This window comes from Pipistrellus kuhlii, unplaced genomic scaffold, assembly GCF_014108245.1.
Source record: "Pipistrellus kuhlii isolate mPipKuh1 unplaced genomic scaffold, mPipKuh1.p scaffold_m20_p_20, whole genome shotgun sequence".
Lineage (NCBI taxonomy): Eukaryota > Metazoa > Chordata > Mammalia > Chiroptera > Vespertilionidae > Pipistrellus > Pipistrellus kuhlii.
In genome coordinates this window covers 11,090,403-11,106,633 of record NW_023425516.1, presented here as the reverse complement: position 1 = coordinate 11,106,633, position 16,231 = coordinate 11,090,403, and the positions used below count along the sequence as shown (strand labels likewise).

Here is a 16,231-nt window from a genome sequence, read left to right as displayed (position 1 = left end):
ATTCTTGCCAGCACTGTAAACATGCACTTTCGGTCATTGCCGTTCTTCTCTATCGTTGTTGACAATCTGACCCTGCCTCAGGCCAACCCTGAGAGGGTCCCTGACTGTCCCTGTGTCCTGCTATTCAAGTTCCGTGCAAACCCCTCCCCATGAGTGTGGGCGGGATCCATGCCTTGCTTGTACTCAACGGAACATGGCAAAGTGCTGAGATGTCGCCCCTCTCACTACATCACGTTGTGGTGACTTCCGACCTGCCAGCTGACCTCTCTGTGACCTCTCCGCTTGCACACATGGATGAGCAAGCTGCCACCGAGGAGAAGCCACGTGGCGAGGAGCTGAGGGCAGGTCCGGCTCCCAGCCAGCTGGGAAGGGAGGCCCTCTGTCCAGCAGCCCGTGAGGGCCTGAGTTCTGCTAAGTTACCATGTGAGCTTGGAAGGAGATTGTTCCCAATGGAGCTTTAGATAAGGCCCAGACTTGGTCAGACCCTGATTACCAGAGACCATGAGCAGGGGCCCTGGCCAAGCTGCACCCAGACTCCCGGCCCCCAGAAACCATGAGATCATCAGCATGTGTTGTTTTAAGCCACTAAGTCGTATGGTAATTTGTTACCCAGAAAGAGACGGCTAATACAACTGCTTTGTCTCCCCAGCACGGCGCTTGGCCCCAGAGCAGAGGTCTGGGGATGGATGGATGACAAGGTCTGAGAATGGCTGGGCTGGGCTGGAGCTGGAAGGAGGGCTGTTTCTCAGCTCAGCCCCCCTCTGCCTGTATCTTTTGTCCCTTTCTCTCCCTTGCTTGGAACCCCAAGCCTCTCCTCCCTTCTCCAGCCCTCAGGACCTTGCTTCTGGTTCCTGCCTTGAGTCATTCTCACTGAATTTTATTTTCTTCCTTGACACAAAGGAACCCAGCTCGCTCTCTCTCTCTCTCTCTCTCTCTCTCTCTCTCTCTCTCTCTCTCTCTCTCTCTCTCTCAGAGCTGACCCGGGTGCATTGGAATAAATTCTGATGGAAAGCAGTCTTGTCCAGAAAGTCTCGTCCCCACCCTGCTCAGGAATGTGGCTGCTGCAGATATTAAAACAGACCTGCCGGCGTCTGCAGCGAGTGGGAGCCTGTGCCAGCGATGACCTCAGCCTGCACAGCAGGGCTTTTACCTATGAGAAGCCCTAGCTCTGGGCTCCATCACAGCAGAGGCCTCCCTTTCCGTGTACCCCGGGCGGCTCCCCTAGTTGAATGCCTGGGCTGGAACGTCTCACCCAAGGCTGGGACCAAAAGTCAGGAGGGCAGTGCCGCTGAGCCCGCTAGAGAGAATGCTGTGGGTCCCTCTGTCCAAGTGGCCGTGGCCAAAGCCCACGGGCCTGGTAGCTGGTGGCCCCCTTTTTCTCGCCTCTTCTCCTGAGTCCACCCCTCCCCCCCAGACAGCCGAGAGGAATCCATTCAGATTGAGACTGTACCAGCCTTGGCTCCCTCTGTAGGGGGCACCCCCTCAGGGAAGGCCAGGACTCAGGGCACAGAAACTGAGGCTGGGCAGGCTCCTCACTGCCTGGCCCAACTTCCAGCCTTGACTTGGGTCTTGCCCCACGTAATTCGGCTCCTGTTGCTGAATCGGAACGTGTCTAAGATGGAGTTGAAACTCTTGCCAATTATGGATTTCCTTCCGAGACGTAGGAGAATCCGGGCCATCACCACTCCAGCCTCCACACTCAACCGCCCAGGCCTGGACAAACCCCAGAAACAGAGTCACACCTAGCAGGGGTGGGGCCCATTCCTGTGTGCAAAGGACTTCTCCGTGGGTGACTTCCCGCAGGAATCCTCCGGGACGTGTAGCCCCATCTAACAAGTCAATAGGTCATGGCTGAGAGAGCCTCGTGTTTTCCCAGTGGCTTGGTGAGCTACTGGTAGAATAGGAACCCAAAGCGAGGTCTCAGACTCTGCCCACCACTGCCCCCTCCCCCAAGACGGCAAAGCTCACGCGCCTCTAGCCTTGCACCTTGAGTGTATGGCGATCCCTTTGTGTGGGAATGTGCGCGCTATACTGTCCCATTGCTGCCCCTATCGCCTTGGTCTTCACCCAGACCAGCCTCCGAGAGCCAGATGGAGTGGCTTCACCAGAGAAGCCAAGGGCTGGCCACTGGCCCTCAGGAAGAGGTCCAGTCAAAACCGGTTTGGCTCAGTGGATAGAGCATCGGCCTGCAGACTGAAAGGACCCAGGTTTTATTCCACTCAAGGGCATGTATCTCGGTAGCAGGCACATCCCCAGTAGGAGGTGTGCAGGAGGCAGCTGATCGATGTTTCTAACTCTCTATCCCTCTCCCTTTCTCTCTGTAAAAAAAAATCAATTATATATACATATATATATATATATATATATATATATATATATATACACACACACACACACACACACACACACACACACACACAAGAGATCCAGGGTTTAGGTTCTGCCACCAATGAGTAGGTCACCTCACTTTCTAGGCATTATAATGTGAAGTAATACATTGGATGATATTTGAGGTCATGCCTGCCTCTAAAATGATGTGATTCTTTGATTCAGTTTCTATTGGGCTCCCTCTTGGTGAAGGGGGTGGGTGAGGGAGCAGTTTCCACAAGTATTAGGAAAATGACTTGGCCTGTTACACGTTAATGCCCTCAGGAGCGTGGGCTGGCTCCTCCCAAGACGAGAGCAGGACGCTGTACCCCAATTCCACCCCAGGGGTTCCCCCATTCCTGGCTCCTTCCACACCAGGTCCTTGTGATCTGTTTTAGGTAAGAATCTAAGCTGCTAAAGGCCTCTGTCCTTGATTCTCATTGTCCAGCGACGATTGCCCAACCCTGATACCACCCCAGACAGGCCGGCACTTCCCTGATCTCACCGGATGTCTGTGAGCCTGCGCTGGGGGGACCAGGGGCACTGCAGCTGCTCCCAGCTGTCCACGGAACAATGCCGGTCCTGTCAGGTTCTGGCTGGAGCCTGCTTTCAGAGGGTATTCGTGTTGCAGCATTAGCTGGAGGCATCTCAGCTGCTTCCTGCTCCTTGGGTATCAGCACAGATTCCTCAGCAAAGACCATCCGTCCGGTTCTGCATCTGATCACACACCCCAGATGCCAGGGGTGGGGTGTGAGCACATGTCACCACCGCCTCAGACTTCCCAGGCTGGAAGGGATCTTCGGATCGAGGGTGCCTGGGTCTCGAGGCAGGACAACAGCTCAGTCTCAGAAACCTTTGAGGCTAGAGAGAGTCACCTCTCTCAGTCCGTAGTGGCGCCAACAGGAGTCTCTCCTAACGGTCCTCCCCCAGCCAGGCCATTTGCACAGACAGCTTGTGCAACTCGCAGTGATCGGAGCCCTCCGCTTCCGCAAGACACGTCCGACTGCCTATGTCCTGAGCCCAGCTGTCCCCCAAGCTCAAATCTGCCCCCCTGCCCCCCGCCAGCTCCATTTCCACGGCAACCCTAGGCTTTCTCTCGGCGTCACTTCTCCCCAGAGCTGTTGGGAGTGAGGCCATGAGACTCTCCCCAGTCTACTCATTCCCGTGTGTCCTCCTCTCCAGCTTCCTGAACACGAAGGGCTCACTTGCTCGTTTTTGCCAATGCACTTACCTTTGCACATCGGTTCTGTCCAGTTGGTTCTCCTGCTCATGTCAATACCTCTCCCACCTACTCCTTTTTTAAATACATTTTTAAATATATCTTATTGATTTTTTTTTTTTTTTTTTTTTTTTTTTTTTTTACAGAGAGGAAGGGAGAGGGATAGAGAGCTATAAACATCGATGAGAGAGAATCATCGACCAGCTGCCTCTTGCACACCCCCTACTGCGGATGTGTCCGAAACTATTGTACATGCCCCTGACCGGAATCGAACCTGGGACCCTTCAGTCCGCAGACCGACATTCTATTCACTGAGCGGGCTCCCACCTACTCCTTAAACCCGAGCTCCTCCAGGGCACAGACCAGCTCTCCTTCCCTCTCCAGTGCTGTGGGCGCATGCTTTTCTGCTTATTGATTCTCAGGAAGTTCCACCTGAGAGCTAACCATTCAAGCCCATTTTCTGTTTGTTGGGAGCCTGGAAACACGATAAGGCGTTGGCCAACTGCCAGCAGACTGCTTGAGCCCCGAGGCCAATGTGGGGACCTGAAGGGGAAAATGACTTCTAGTGCATAGATATTGTTTTAGAATACACCACATGCAAACAGGGGTCCTTGCTGCACCGGATCCACTCGGACCCCTGCCCTTGCACCGAGCATCCTGGCCTGTCAAGATTGCAGTATTAGCCAGGCCGGCGTGGCTCAGTGGTTGAGCGTTGACCTACGAACCAGGAGGCCACGGTTCAATTCCCGTTCAGGGCACACGCCTAGGTTTGCAGCCTCGATCCCCTGTATAGGCGTGCAGGAGGCAGCTGATCGATGATTCTCTCTCATCATAGATGTTTCTCCCTTCCTCTCTGAAATCAGTAATATATATATATATATATATGTATATATATATATATATATGTATATGTATATATGTGTGTGTGTGTGTGTGTGTGGTTTTTTTGTTTTGTTTTGTTTTGTTTTTAAGACAGCCGAAACTGGTTTGGCTCATTGGATAGAGTGTTGGCAGCTGATTGATGATTCTCTCTCATCGATGTTTCTAATTCTCTATCCCTCTCTCTTCCTCTCTGTAAAAAAGTAAATAAATAAATCAATAAAATATATTAGAAAAAAAAAAAAAAAGACAGATAGAAGTACTTGTAATCCATTCCTGGTGGAACATCATTATTCAGGGGCAGTCGGGCCCAGAGGCTCACTGGGAGAGAAGTGGCTGGGCAGGCTCACCCAGAGCACCAGCAAAGGGGAGACCTGGGCCAGGTGTTCAGCTCCATCCTCTGCCGCCGCCACCAACAGCCCAGTGTCCCTAAGGCTCTTCCTGAGCTTAAGGAAGGACAAACTGGAGCCGTGACGGGGCGGCAGGGCAGCCTTCGCCGAGCTGAGTTTATGGGGCGCTTCCATGTTCGTAAAGGCTCCCTCTTCACACATTCCTCTGCGTTTCCCCGTTTTATTAACGTGGCATCTTTCCCAGGCCACTTTATGGAACCATGTGTGTTTCTACTTACGCCCTGCTTGGGTTTGATCCGGTCTCTCCCGACACAGAACCTTCCGATCTCTCCGTTCTGGCGGCTGTGGGGCTGGCTCATCTCTCAGCCGAACCCCAAGAGCGCCCCTCTGTTGTCCACAACACTTTTCTGCATGAGGGTCACACCTCGCCTGGATCCCCCAAAGAATACAACCTGGTTTGACTTCTCACCCAAGTCTGAGATGACTTCTGGCTCTCTGGACACCGCTCTTCCCCCCCCCCCCCCCCCCCCCCCCCCCCCGCAATGGAGATGCCCCAGGGGACGAAGAGGGAGGTTTGCCACCACTGAAGACTGTCAGAGGAATGTGCCACCGCCCCAAGGCCTGTGCCAGGGAGGCGTCAACGCATTGAGCAACACTGGCCCCGAAAGTGCGCGGCTCCCCGGGGCTGCGCTGGAGGCCCGGCGCGTGGTTTGGCCAGCCACTCCTTGGCGTGTTTATTAGGAGAGACACGTGTGTTACTCTCAGGAACTCTGCCTGTAGCCTTCGGCGCCGGTGCCAAGAGCCACGCCTGAGGTTTGGAGCTGACTTACTCTCTTTGAGCTCAGTTTTGTGTGTGTGTGTGTGTGTGTGTATGTGTGTGTTTCTTTTTTCTTTTTATTGATTTCAGAGAGGAAGGGAGAGGGAAGAGAGAGAGACAAACATCAGTGGTGAGAGAGAATCATGGATCGGCTGCCTCCTGCACGCTCCACCTTGGGGATCAAGCCTCTAACCTGGGCATGTGCCCTGACCAGGAATCCAACTGTGACCCCCCGGTTCATGGGTCTGTGCTCAACCACTGAGCCACACCGGCCGGGCTGAACTCACTTGTGACAGTGCTGCCCCGGAGTGGCCTCCCAGAATCTGGAAGGCCAGCTCCATTTCCCGGGGACACTAAGCAGGGTGGCGGGCCTATGATCGTTGAGAACCGCCTCACCCTCTCCTCTCCCCTAGAGCTGCGGGTCCTCCTCTGGGCACAGAGGGAAAGTACATTTTTTTAAAAAAATATATTTTATTGAATTTTCACAGAGAGGAAGGGAGAGGGCTAGAGAGTTAGAAACATCTACCAGCTGCCTCCTCCACACCACCTACTGGGGATGTGCCTGCAACCGAGGTACGTGCCCTCATGAGGAATCGAACCTGAGACCCTTCAGTCTGCAGGCTGACGCTCTATCCACTGAGCCACACCGGCCAGGGCGGAAAGTACATAGTCCACGGGGCTGTGAGATTAAGTGAAGTAATGTCTGGAAAGGGCCTGGAAAGCTGAAGGCACCCCACGAACGGGAGGGGTTTTTATTACAAGAGAGGGAGGGACCTCTTGTTGAGAATCTGCCTTTGTTCCCTCGCCCTTGTCCGCCCTGGCCATCTCGGCTGCAGCCAGCCCCTCCCGGGTTGCCTGCAGACGTCGGACTCCCGCCCTGTCCTCCGGGGCAAGCATCTCCGAGTCCTTAGGGGAGCAGAGTTCTGGGATCGTTTTTCCTGCTGTCAGCAGGCTCTGGAAGAGGCAGGAGCCCCCGTGAGGCTTGACGGGGGGCGTTTTACAGGTACCGCTCATCTGGCTGGCAGATGGAGCGCCGCTGTGAGACACGGCTCTGTCTTCCAGATGGGAGGTGCCGGGGCGTCCCGAGGGGGACGGGCCTCTCTCTGCCTGGAGCCGGCGTGGGGTGAGCTTTGGGGTCTGTCCCTCCTTCCAAAACCCCGGAGTCCTCGAGCCAAATCAGGCGGTGCCGACTGTGGTGTCCCCTCAAACCTACGTTCTGGCAATTGGCCCCCTCCAGGCTGGAAGCCTGAGGCAGGGCCGAATCCACAGGGAAGGGGGATTGTCCTGGGAGCGAGGTGGCTGGCAGAGACCCCACAAAAGTCATGGGCCCAAGAGCTGTGTTCTATGCCTTTCTGGGAAACGGCTCTGGGCAGGTGGGCAAGGAGATGAGCTTAAGGAATTCTTAGAGGTTGGAAAGGTCCTTGGAGATGACTTAATGCCATAGCTTATTGATTGAGATTACGCATTCATTTAAGTTGACCTTGGGAATGGCGCTGACCTTGAGCCAGGAGTTCTGTTTCTGGAGGGGGCCAAGAACCCCACTTCAGGCCGAAACTGGTTTGGCTCAGTGGATAGAGCTTCGACCTGCAGACTGAAAGATCCCAGGTTCGATTCTGGTCAGGGGCATGTACCTTGGTTGGGGGCACATCCCCAGTAGGGGGTGTGCAGGAGGCAGCTGATCAATGATTCTCTCTCATCGATGTTTCTGACTCTCTATCCTTCTCCCTTCCTCTCTGTAAAAAATCAATAAAAAATATATTTTTTTAAAAAAGGGGGGCGGGGAGAGAACCCCACTTCAAGGAGCACCTTTATTTCTGAGCTTCATGGAGGCCGAGGACAGGGCCGCCTGAGCAGGCAGCCGGAGCACCAGGGATTCGTCCAACGGTGGGGGGGATGGGGATGGGGGGAGGTTCCTGATGGGCCACCAGGGCCTGTGAGGACGGGCGGAGCTAAAGAGAGGGGTTGGCGAGAGCCTCGAGGCTCAAGGACAATATGCCGGATGGGGTTGGAGAGGGAGAGCAGAGGATGTGGGGGTCCTCCGGGGAAGATGGCGGGACCAGGGGACACGGCTCGTGTCTTTTGGCAGGAAGTGAATGACATATGAAGATTATGCAAAAAGGCCCCCGTAATCAGCACCTGTTTGCTTTGGAGCCAGTGGCCTGGGCCCACGGCATCTGAGGCTGAGCCTGGCTCTGGGGCTCCCCGGGGAAGGGAATCCAGGACATTGAAACCCCCTCGAATGTTGAAAGAAGCACTGGTCCTAAGTAGGGGGGCGGGGGGAGGAGAAGGAAGGTGCCCTCAGCTTCCTTTGCTCTTTCTCAGCCCCAAATGGTTTGTTACACCTCCTCCTCCCATCCCTCCTAACCCCTTCCCCCCACCCCCCCACTCCCACCCCTCATCCACTCAACCCCGGGCAGATGGCTGCAAATTCTGCAGGGGCCTCTGAGCATTCCCTTGGCGGAGAGCCACATTCCAGAGCAGCATATGTTTCATCTCAAGCCCACAAGGTTCGCCCTTCCAAGTGGAGCCAAAGAGAAAACCTTGGCTCGGGCTGCACATTTCTTAGGGGAGGTGGGGGCGGGGAGGGGCCGTGGGGGAGGTGGAAGCTGTTTGTGCTGAGGATCCTGGACGTGAAGGCAAAGCTGGGCCCGAGCCTGGGACACCTCCATGCCCGACTCAGAACTCCTCCCGGGAGGAGAGAGCCGCCGCCTGCCGCCCTCCTCCCACGGCCTCTCACGCCGCCCACCTGGTCCTCCAACCCCCTGGTCTCACGCAAACACCTTTGGCTGAACCCGCGCCCTCCTGAGCTGATGCTTCGCAGCCCACGGCGGCACAGAGTGGGAGGGAACCCAGATCAGGAGATTCCAGATCTCTGCCCCTTAACAAAAGCCTGGACCTCATCTCCCTTGCCTTGCGTCCATCTCTCCTCCTTCCAAGCCTGGGAGAGGGAAAGGGATGGGAGGAGGCCAGCAAGGAAGAACGAGGAGCAAGAGGTAAAGGTCAGGTGGGGCAGGAGCATAGAAAGGGGTTTCCTCCCAGCCGGTGTGGCTCAGTGGTTGAGCATTGACCTATGAACCAGGAGGTCCCGGTTCAATTCCCGGACAGGGCAAATGCCTCGGGCGGGCTCGATCCCCAGCGAGGGGTGTGCAGGAGGCAGCCGATCAGTGATTCTCTCTCATCATGGATATTTCTCTCTCTCCCTCTCTTTTCCTCTCTGAAATCAATAAAAAAAAATTTTTTTTAAGAAAAGGGGGCCCTCACCAGTTTGGCTCAGTGGATGGAGCTTCGGCCTGCGGACTCAAGGGTCCCAGGTTCGATTCCGGTCAAGGGCATGTACCTTGGTTACGGGTACATCCCCAGTGGGACATGTGCAGGAGGCAGCTGATCGATGTTTCTCTCTCATCGATATTTCAAACTCTCTATCCCTCTCCCTTCCTCTCTGTAAGAAAAATCAATAAAATATATATTTTTAAAAATAAATAAATAAAATAAAATTTTAAAAAAGGGGGGACTTCAGAAGGGTCTAGGGCTGGAGAGAGAGGGGCGGGTCTCCCCTCTGCTGGGCAGCGCTGGGAGGGGAGGAATGGGGGTACCTGATCCTCCGGGTTCTGCCCTGTTGTAAGCTGAGGGGTTTCTGACAGCAACGTAAACGGTGGGGAGCTGAGTTTACCCAGCTCTGGTACGCAGCGCCTGCAGTGTTTAATGTTTCCTTCCACCGAGTTCGCTGACAGGCCCTGGGCGCAGCCGGCCCCGGGCAGGCTGTCTTGTGAGGAGGCAGGGGGTGAGGAGGTATGAAGAGGGCCCTGGGCAGAGCTGGGTCTCTGATCCCAACCCAGAGGCTTGGATGAGAGCTTGGGGGTCCGGCTGATACAGGAGAAGGACCCTGAGCTACACTGTCACCCTCATCCCACCACCTCCACGTGGGGCCCTGCCTGCATGCAGCCCTCCACACAGCCCGTCCAGGTTTCCCGGGGGGCCCTCTTTATGAAACACCTACGGGGTGGGGGTGGGGAACCACAGTCTCACACAGCCGTGCTCGTGCGAGTAGATGCAGAAGACGCACAAACCACAAAATAAATCAAGAAGACACCCGAGCTCAGCACCCAAGAACAAAATAAACCGGCCTGGCCCGGCGCCCAGCACCACGTGCGGACGGGCGGGTTTTGTGCTAACTCGGGATGAATGGGTTGAAATATTGGGGGGAAATAGCTTTGTTCCCCTTTGGTCCAGGGAGGTTCCTGGGAAGAAATGGAATTCCGAAAGGCTGTTAAAATGCAACGGAGGAGGAACGTTCGGATGGAAGGAAAATTCAGGGAGAGGAAGGGACAGAAACACAGAATTGGGGGGGGGGGGGGGGGCCTGCATCCAGAAATGAGTACTACCCCGGGGATGGGTCGGGAGCCGGAGGAGGTGTGGAAGGACAGAGAGCCAGAAGAAGCTTATCCCAGAATGCAGCAGGGCCTGGCTGGTGTGGCTCAGTGGATTGGGCTGCATCCCATGAACCAAAGAGGTCCCAGGTTTGATTCCTGGTCAGGACACATGCCCAAGTTGCAGCTTAATTCCCAGTGTGGGGGTGTGCAGGAGGCAGCCGGTCAATGATTCTCTCTCATCACTGATGCTTCTCTTTCCCCCTTCCTCTCTATCTAAAAAACCAACAAAACCTATTTTTAAGAAAAGAATGCAGCTGGGTTAGGAGTCCTGGGCTGGCACTGCCCCTCCCTATCTCACATGCAGAGAATGTGAGGTCACCCTTTACCACTAGGGCAAGGGGAGGTGGACACAGGGTGGGGAGCAGACGGGGCCAACGACACCAAGAACCAGGAGCTCCGGCCAGGGAGAGGGAGGAGGGGTGCGGCCGTGTGGTAAGGATGCACATGGGAAGGATGCACTGGTTCTCTGTCCTTCCACACCCAAGCTGCAACTTGGGCATGGGGCCTGATCAGGAATCGAACCTGGGTCCATGGGATGGCACCCACTCCACTGAGCCACACCAGCCAGGCCCTGCTGCATTCTGGGATAAGCTTCTTCTGGCTCTCTGTCCTTCCACACCTCCTCTGGCTCCCAGCCCATTCCTGGGGTACTCATTTCTGGATGAGCCCCCGCCCCCCCCCGCCCCATTACCCCCTACTCTGTGTTTCTGTCCCTTCCGCTCCCTGAATTGGCCTTCCTTCTGAACATTCCTCCTCCGTTGCATTTTAACAGCCTTTCGGAATTCCATTTCTTCCCAGGAACCTCCCTGGATCAAAGGGAAGAAAGCAGGAGGCGTTCCCTGCTTGGGAGCAAGGGAGGGAACGGAGGCGTTTGCAGGTGCAGGTGAGGGCAATGGCGGTGGGTGTGAGGCGTGGCAACATGGCAACTGCCCAAGAGTCGTGCGATCGTCTCATTTGGCTCAGGCTCCTGGGTCTCGAGTCCTCCTAACAGCAAGGAGAAGCCCGGCCAGTGTGGCTCACTGGTTGAGCGTCTACCTATGAACCAGAAGGTCATGGTTCCATTCCAGGTCAGGGCATATGCCCGGGTTTTAGGCTCCATCCCCACTAGGGGGCGTGCGGGAGGCAGCCAATCAGTCATGGATATTCCTATCTCTCTCCCTCTCACTTCCGTTCTGAAATCAATAAAAATATATATATTTAAAAAATAAAATAGCCCTAGCCGATTTGGCTCAGTGGATAGAGCGTTGACCTGAGGACTGAAGGGTTCGATTCCGGCCAAGGGCACAAGCCGATCCCCGGAAGGGGATGTGCAAGAGGCAGCCGATCAATGATTCTCTCTCATCACAGACATTTCTCTCTCTCTCCTTCTCCTTTCCTCTCTAAAATCAACAAAAATTATTAAAAATAAATAAATAAAATAAAATAAAAGCAAGGAGGAGTATAGATGGCTTCAGATGGTCTTCAAGGAGCTCCTAGGAAGCCAGCCCTGGGCAGGGAGAGGAGGGGGCAGAGGGTAAGAGGAAGCTCGAAGCCAACCTGCGCACCTCAGCCTTATCTGCCGAATTTGTTTATGCTTTTGTGTTAAAGTTCCTTGAAAGAAAGTCTCACCACCGTAAGCCCATAAAACAAGGGTTTGAAAACCACGAAGGTATAATTTCTCTCGGCGGGAGTCCCCACCAGCGTTAAGGACTGTGATTCCGTGAAGGAAGCAGGCGATGAACACGTGGACCGACTCTCGGGCACCGTTCCCAAACTCCAACCTCCTAGCCTGCAGTCAGAGCATTTGTTCTCCTGTTGCTGTTGTTCTGTTCAGAAAAAGCATGACCAAGCGTGGGTATTTGCAACTCTCCCCTAGTCTCAGGAATGCGAGAAACAGCCCCGATTCCACTGTCTCTCCCCCCCCCCCCCCCACGCTCCACCCCCAGCCCATGCCATGGCAGGCGTCACAAGTCAATCACAGCACGCAGGAGAGCAATAATACCGTGTTTCCCCGAAAATAAAACATCCTCCGAAAATAAGACCTACTTACAGATTTCCTTCAGGGGGAAATATAAGGCATCCTCCCGAAAATAAGCCCCCCCCCCCCCCAAGCTAAACATGAGAGATTTGGTCCACTGATTCTGAAAGAAACGGAGTCACAAGAAATTCACCGGGAAATTCAGGAATCGGATTGTGATGATGATGTTCCAGAAGATGATGACATGACTGTCCCTGAATAAATGAGTAAATTCTTGATACTGCAGGATTCACAGGTTTGTCTGGTTTGTGTTGACAACTACCGTGCTACTGTACCGTAGACAGGTAATAAATTTCCTTTATTTTCATTTAACAATAAATGTGTATCGTATTCTTCTTCATGGAAAAAATAAGGCATCCCCTGAAAATAAGACCTAGCGCATCTTTGGGAGCAAAAATTAATATAAGACACTCTTATTTTGGGGGGAAACAGGGTAGCAATGGGAATACCAATGGCCCGCGAGCTGTCTGCACAGAGAGCGCCAGGCAGCCGGCACCTGAACAGCTGCACAGCTGGAACCTCCCCCGAGCCCAGATATGCAGGTTGTCCAACTCCAGGAGCTCGAGGCAAAAGGACCGAGGCCACCCCTGCCCATCCCCACGTCCTTCCTGGCTCCTGGCTCTATAGGACGAGGTGGGTAGCGCATAGCTCCAGCAAGAGCCCAGCGCCCGGCCTTCCCTGGGGAGTCTGAGTGCCTCAGACCCGCCTGCTAGCTGCCTGGGCCCCGGGGAGGGATGGCCATTTCTCACACCTGGCACTCCATGGTCAAGGTTCAGGGACAGTTACCATATATGACTTTGAACTCGAGCTTCGCATCTTCAGGCTACCCCCATCTGTTTATTCTCTGCGGATACGGAGAAGGAGACGTGGGGGGAAACGTGAAAAGGCTTTGAACTCGCTTAAAGGGGCAGCATACAAAGGGGCAGAGGCAGAACCAGATCCCAAATCCATAGCCGCTCACGGGGCAGACAGCTCTCCTGTGGGAGGCGTGGAGCGTGGGGTGCAGGGAGGCGGAGGTGGGGTGCAGGGAGGGAAGGCATCTTGGAGCGATGTGGGAAGGGGACACAGTAAATGCAACAAGACAAAAAGGATTTCAATGGGAAGGTAGGTTGATAGTTTCCAACTTTTTATTTTATTATATTTTAAAATATATTCTATTTATTTTTCTTACAGAAAGGAAGGGAGAAGGATAGAGAGCTAGAAACATCGATGAGAGAGAGAAACATTGAGAGAGAAACATCGCCCAGCTGCCTCCTGCACACCCCCCACTGAGGATGTGCCCGCAACCAAGGTACATGCCCTTGACCGGAATCGGACCTGGGACCTTTCAGTCCGCAGGCCAATGCTCTGTCCACTGAGCCAAACCGGTTTCGGCTGTTTCCAACTTTTTAAATAAGCAGAGCTGTCTTTTCAGAAGAAATCTGACTCCGGTGCCCAAGGAGTTAAACTGGTCGAAGGAAGCGGCTCTGGTTGGACGTGGAGAACAGGCCTCAATCCTGCCTGCTGCTCGCCTTCCTCCCCAGGCTCCAGCACAGTGACTGCTGGGACCCCGGGCTGGGGAGGGCGCAGCCAGGCGGAGCTGGCACAGGTGCGACCGGACCCGCTGCTCCCACCCCTCCCCCCTGCACGGACCATGCGCGTCCACTGTCGGGCTCACAGAGGCCCTGGGTCAGCGCCTGCAGCGTGAGCGAACCCCCATAACCATCCCGTGCATTGCCTCAGAGCATCGCGGTCTGCAAAGCGCTTTCGTGGGAGTTTTCTGTGTAAATTAAGGTGACCAGACGTCCCGCTTTTGCAATTTGTCCCTCGTCCCGCGGTGTTTTAAGAAAAGTCCCGATTTTTCTTTCAAAAAATCGGGGCTTTTTTTTTTTTTAAAAACGCCTCGGGACAAATTGTTAAAAATCGGGACTGTCCCGCCCAAAGCGGGATGTTTGGTCATCTTACTGTAAATGCACTTGGGGGGCCGCCTTTGTGCCTCGTCTCACCCACCTGTCCCTCTGTGTGTGAGTGGGGCGGGGGGGGGCGGGGGCTGGGAAGGAATGACCAGCTGAGCATGGGCAGGTGTGGTCTCTCCTCTCTCTTGTCTCTGGGGGGCTCCAGGTTCCAGAACCCAAGCTTCCTCTCGGAAGCCTCACCCCTGCCCTACCTTGGGCTCTGGGTACCATCCAGCCTAGAGACTCTCCCTCCAGCCTTCCCCCCCTCCTGGCCGCCCCCCCCACGAGCATTCTGGAGAGGTCCAGAGTAGAGGCGTTGCAGCCGGAAGTGGAGGATCCTGCAGGGCCCAGGGGTTGGGGGGAGGCCTGTGTCATTTGTGAGGGTGAAGGGGGCTCTACCTGGCCCAGGCCCCACCCTCACAGGCTCCCCATTCTCCGGAAAAAAAGATGGGTGCATCCGCTGCTGCTCCTCCAGGACCTGCTTCCTGCACCCACCTCCTGCTCCCTGCCTCAGTTCTCCCACCCCTCACCCCCACCCCCCACCTCCCTGCACAGGCCCGCGAAGTCTGGGACCTGAGACCAGGCCAGGTTCCCCATGGGGAGCCCAGGAAGGCGGGGCCAGGCCTGGCTGGGCCTCCAGGTTGGCCTGCCCTGGCCCCGGGTTTAATAAACTCCAGAGAGAGGTTTTCAAAGGCCACTTGATCTTCCCCATCAGGCAGCCCCTGTCTCCCTTTCAGAGCCGCGGGACTGGAAAAAAAAAAAAAAAAAAAAAAAAAAAAAAAAAAACCGCTCCGGGAACAAGGCGGCCAGAGAAAGCTGAGCTGCGGGGCACCTTCTATGAATTTCTGATGAGCACACGGCCCTGCCGCCTGGGTCCCAGCCCGGGGCAGCCGGCGATGTTAGTTTAAGTCATTTCGCACGGTTCACTGGCTCTCTGAGAGCGTCTTGTCTCCAGCCTGGCCCTCTCTAACAAGCTCTTTTTACTCGGCTCCTCGGAACAGGGACCTCAGACAATAGCAGCTTTCAAGGGCTTGGCCTCTTCTGCCAGCTTCCCTCTCCCGCCCCCAGCCCAGCTCCAGCCTTCCCCTGCCCCTCTCCGGATTGGAGCATGTCCCTGCCTGGGGCCTGACTGGCAGTGGGCCTGCAGGGAGACTTCATTTCCTCCTCCCCTCCCTCCTCTTTTCCCTTCTTCCCTCCCTCCCTCCCTCCCTCCCTCCCTCCCTCCCTCCCTCCCTCCCTTCCTTCCTTCCTCCTTCCTCCCCCCTCCCTCCCTCCCTTCCTTCCTTCCTCCTTCCTCCCCCCTTCCTCCCTTCCTTCCTTCCTTCCTCCCTCCCTCCCTCCCTCCCTTCTTTCCTTCCATTCATCCTCCCTCCCTCACTACCTTCCTTCCTCCCTCCCTCCCTTCTTTCCTTCCATTCATCCTCCCATCTTCCCACCCTTCTTTCCTTCCTCCCTCCTTCGTCCTTCCTTCCTCCCTCCCTCCCTTCCATCTTCTCTCCCTCCTTTTCTTCCTTCCTTCCTTCCTGTCCACTGTCCTTGTCGTTTTCCAGTGAGCAGGCAGAGTGAGTAAGCAGGCTCTCAAGGGCATGCCCCCCTGTGGGCTCCTGAACACCGCCCGCCCGCTGGCGCCCCCCCGGGGCTGTGCAGGGAAGAGGTCCCGGGGCGAGAGCAGCTGGTGTTGGCACTCTGGGCCCGTGAGGCTCCTCAGGCCTCCTTAACCCTGGAGCGTCCCTCCTCCCTCCAACCTGAGGAAGGGCCTGGCTTCCTCCACACGGGGCGGGGCGGGAGGGGAGGTGGGGATTGGAGTTGGGGGGGGGGTGCCTGTGGGCTGCCCCAGGGGCCCAGGCCTGGCAGGGTTGATGGTGGGGCCTCAGGAGAGGGGAGTGCTCCAGGGCATAGATTGAAAGGGGGCAGATGAGGAGCAGGAACCCCCTGAGGGCAGCTCTGCCCTCACACAGGAGGGGACCCTGCTTCCCACCAGTGGAAGGCGCTCTCTGTCCTCCATGCCCCACTTCTCTCCCCCTCCTCCCCGCCCATCGTCCCATCACTTGTGGTGCCAGCAGGTGCCCAAGGGCATCGGGCCCAGGCCGTGGTATTTTGTGGAAGAGCCACACTCAAGGGGCCAAAGAGCTGCATGTGGCTCGCGAGCCGCAGTCTGCCGACCAGTAACCCAGAGGAAAGAGTATTACGCTGAGCAAAATAAGCCGGTCATGGAAAG

The 16,231-nt window shown here is 55.6% G+C and overlaps 1 long non-coding RNA gene across 1 annotated transcript; it reads right to left on the bottom strand.

Annotated features, from left to right (window-relative positions):
* Nucleotides 1–2,724: 2,724 nt before the first annotated feature.
* Nucleotides 2,725–4,120, bottom strand: LOC118725626. Its single transcript, XR_004990062.2, has 3 exons — nt 3,914–4,120; nt 3,599–3,655; nt 2,725–3,053 (listed from the first exon to the last, which is right to left on the bottom strand). It is a non-coding gene; the product is annotated as an uncharacterized LOC118725626 (long non-coding RNA).
* Between the last annotated feature and the right edge of the window lie 12,111 nt (nt 4,121–16,231).